Here is a 4,500-nt window from a genome sequence, read left to right on the forward strand (position 1 = left end):
TTCATTTTAACCCTTCATGTTTGATTAAATCTTTTATATGGCCTTTATGTTACCAAATTTTAATGTTCATAAAGTGGCAAAAAAAGAAAAGAAAAAATGAATCAAACATGAAGAGCCAAAAATTAAAAATTTGAAATGTAAAGGGACAAAATGAACACACATGTGCAAGTGCTAACTAGCAGTATGCCCATACAATGCATGAATTAATTAACAAAAATTGAAAAAGGAAAAAGAATTTTACAAAAATTAATGAAACTATCATAATAATTAAATAGTGAGTAATTTAGAACACTAGATTAACTATCTTAATACATACATATATTGAATCCCTTGATGTTTGCACAATATATTGTAAGCAAGTTTATTATATTAAAATAAAAAATTATGATACATGATTAAAAGACAAAATTTAGTTACAAAATTAGTTGTAACCTAAGGCTACAACCGTATTCATTAAAATAAATATTATTACATATTTTAAAAATTTAACTGTTGAATTGTATGTTCTTTACATTCATAATACACTTGTCAAATTTTTTGTCAATTAGATATTTTTTACTATATAATTTATAAGCTTATATTTTATGCATAATTTAAACTACAAAAACTTACAATTTAATCAATTTATTGATGACATAGCTATTAATCTTTAATTTTCCAAAACTTTTTTTTCTAGAATGGAAGACATAAGAAGAAGATGTAATCTAACGATAAATTTCTCAAAATTCCTCTCCAATAAAACGATATTGAGTAATATTGTAATCTTAAGCTACAACCAATTTTGTAGCTAAATTTTGTCCTAAAAAAAATATTAAATATAATTTTATTTAAAAAAAAAAAGTGGTAATAGAATTATAGTTTTATTTATTTATTTTTAGAATGGGTAATAGAATTACAGTTGGTGTATAATTTTAAATGTCTTAAAACGTATGTAATAGTGTTTTACTAATTTAAGCTATCATAACCATTAATAAGATAAATAAAACTTTAGCTGGAGCATAATTTTTTTTTTTGGTAAATTGCAAAGTACACCCTTAAAGTTTGGGAGTGTTTGGATTTTATACTCTGAAATTTCAGAATTTGAAATTTATCCCCTGAAATTTGGGGGTATTTGGATTTTACACTATGATATTTCAAAGTTTAGATTTTACCTCATAAAGTTTAGGGGTGTTTGGATTTTTCATCCCAAAATTCTGAAAATTCAGGGTGTAAAATCCAAACACCCCTAAAATTTAAGGGGTAAAATCCAAATTTTAAAACATTAGGATGTAAAATTTAAACACTCCCAAACTTCAAGGGATAAAATCCTAAATTTTAAACTTTAGGATTTAAAATCCAAATATTCCCAAACTTTTGGGATGTAATTTGTAATTTACCCCCCCCCCCTTTTTTTTAAAAAAATTTGGATAATAAATTTTTAATCAAAGTAAATTATAATAAAAATGATTAAAATCAAATAATTAAATGTGATCAATTGTTTAGTCAATTGTCACAAATATAGGATAAGCACTTAACTTTTATTATATAGGAAGTATACATATTTAATAGTATATGATACATACTTAGTGTAACACCCCAAACTCATACCAAGGATTTAGATATATAACTTGTCATATAAATACAAAAATTAAAATAATAGAATAGAGCGTAATTAAATATCCTCAATTAAGATCCAAACTATCAAATCTTTACTATAAAATCCATCAAACTAAAATTTTAACAATAAAGTCTCCAAATACAATCTCAAATGGTTTCACAAATACTAAGCTCAATATCCTAAGAAACCATTATAACATAATCAATTAACTAACACAGCTACAATCNGGGGGGGGTGGGGAGGGTTGAGTTAAAAGCTCAATAAGAGACTACATAACATGAAGATGTCTCTCAAACAAAATAATAGTATCAATGGAAAAATATAATCTTTACAAAACAATTACATATAGTTTTAACACTAATATAATATATTCTATAAAACTGTTAGGAAGAAAACATTAACTATAACACTGTAATCAATAAATAAAATAGTAACCATTTTAGTTGGCCAAAATACACTGAATAGGTAGAAACAATATAATATATTAATAAACAATTTTTTCCACTTATAAAGGCCAATAACAATAAAACAATAGTTTTATATGAAAAACATTAGTTAGATAAGACATATACTGCGTAACACTTGGTGGGTGATTCTTATGGGAAACAATAACAATAACCTCAGGGAGGCAATACCGGCTCCAAAGAGCAAACAATAACATTAGCTCAGAAGAGCAAACGATAACGCTACACCTCACCACAATATCACTACTTTGGCCTAAGACCAATACTTAACCCTATGTTGGCAAAGGTTGTTGACTGTCTAGCTGACCATTTGAAAACATTCTTACTTTATTACAATATTGGCAATACCAATTGATGAGCACAAGGAAATTAGTAGGCTGAATGTCTCGAGCGTCAGTGATCAGAGAGTACTTGAAAGTCCTGAAAAAACAAACACAAAATCAGAGGTGACTGGGGAAAACCGGCCAAGAATCCTCTGATGGTAAAGTTAGTATTTCTGGGATTCCAATTTTTGTGAAAGCGTTTGAATGAATTACCTTCTCACTGATGAATGCTTATATAGCACACACTTTGGGACAGTTACTTGTTTAGTAACTGCTCCTATCATTGAGGAATTTGGAAGACTCGGAGGTAATTTCTATAACTGCCATGGAAGTTACATTATTTGAGCTTGTTTTCCACAACCGCCATTGGAAATAGGCTATGGTAATGAACCTTGACCTTAGCGCCTGGGCTAAGTGAGAAGCTCGTCCTAAGCAAATATGGGGAGAGACGTCTAGAACGCAGGAAGGTCGTCCAGGTGTTTCTTTCCACAAACGACCTCATCATGGACGAGCATACTATAATGTAATCCATCATTTGTTTCATTTGTCCTTCTTGCCTTGGACGACCTCAATGGATGAGTTTGGAGTTGGTGCGTTAGAATACACCATCACCAATCATATATCATATAATGAATGCTTTCTCAAAAATATAGTTTTGAGTCATTCTCAACAGTTTTAAAATAACACACAAGAATGAATAAAATTCAAGTATGTATAAAGCATTGACAATTGTATAAGTTTTTGAAGTCTTAAGATATATTTATATATCTTAAGATACATGATACATCATATTCTAAAGTCTACTTACCTTTAGTCGCTAAACCAAACTTCACTTCAACTATCTGAAGCAATGTTAACTAGAACCTAAATAAAAGATTAGATGACTTAATAAGGTCGGATAGATACACTAATCAGTCTTAGCCTCCAAATGCTAGCAATTCAGTGTGTCCTTACCGTAAAGTTGTCTACTATCAAATCTATAAATCTTTTAATAACTTATAACAGTAAACCAGCCACCTCAAAACCTTGCACAAGCCATAGAGAGGATTTGACAGTATTGAATCATACCTTCATTATTTATATGAACCCTTCACACTATTCCCCATCATAGAATCATACATAGATTTATTATTATTATTATTATTATTATTATTATTATTATTATTATTATTATTATTATAAACTCAATGCTTCACCATCAGATCCGAAGTAATCCACAAGCATCAATATTACATACATATCATGATAGTCTATTTAAATTGGATATAGGGAATTCGATCTCCATTGGGGTATAGATATCATATAATCTTATGATTCACCATGCCATATGCATCAATTATGACTCTTTACTGTCTTTATATATACATGTTTATCATGCCACTAGGGTATGAACACAATTACTAACATAACCTTAGATAAGCTTTTCTAATGTCTATTTTGTCCCTTTAGTAAAACACTCCAATTCGGTTTAGGAAGACCAATCTCGCTCCAATTAGTACTCCCTATACATAATCATCCAATTAGTGACGTCCATCAACTACACTAACCCTAAAAGAAAAACGTGTGAATTCACTTAGCTTGCAGGAACTTAAAACAAGGCATCAAATTGACCTTCAAATAAATAAAAGATTTAAACTGAATGAAACACGTGTATTTCGTATTTTAATTAATATTATTAATATGAAACACACATCACATGTATAAATATTAGATTTAAACCGAAAAAAAACACACATGTACTTCAAATATTTTATTTTACTCATTTTTTATTTGTATATCATATTTTTACAATAATCTTTAAAATTTTAAACTGAATGAAATACATATGTATTTCGTACTATATACACTATGTTCCTTACAACCATATTTTAATATTTTACAATTTCTCAAGGTAAAAAGTTGTGATTTTTTCCAATATGGCTCACTAAAGTCGCAAAAAGGAACCCAAGTCAGACAACCCAATTCAGCGGCCCAATTGTGGTGCAAAACCTTAGGCAGTCCTCCCACAAAGCTTGTCCCCATATATATATATATATATATATATAGACAAAGTTTATCTACAAAATTAATTATAACCTTATTTAATAAAATAAATTTTATTATATATTTTGAAAAT

Source organism: Quercus suber, unplaced genomic scaffold (assembly GCF_002906115.3).
Source record: "Quercus suber isolate HL8 unplaced genomic scaffold, Cork oak 2.0 scaffold_95, whole genome shotgun sequence".
In the NCBI taxonomy this organism is placed as follows: Eukaryota; Viridiplantae; Streptophyta; class Magnoliopsida; order Fagales; family Fagaceae; genus Quercus; species Quercus suber.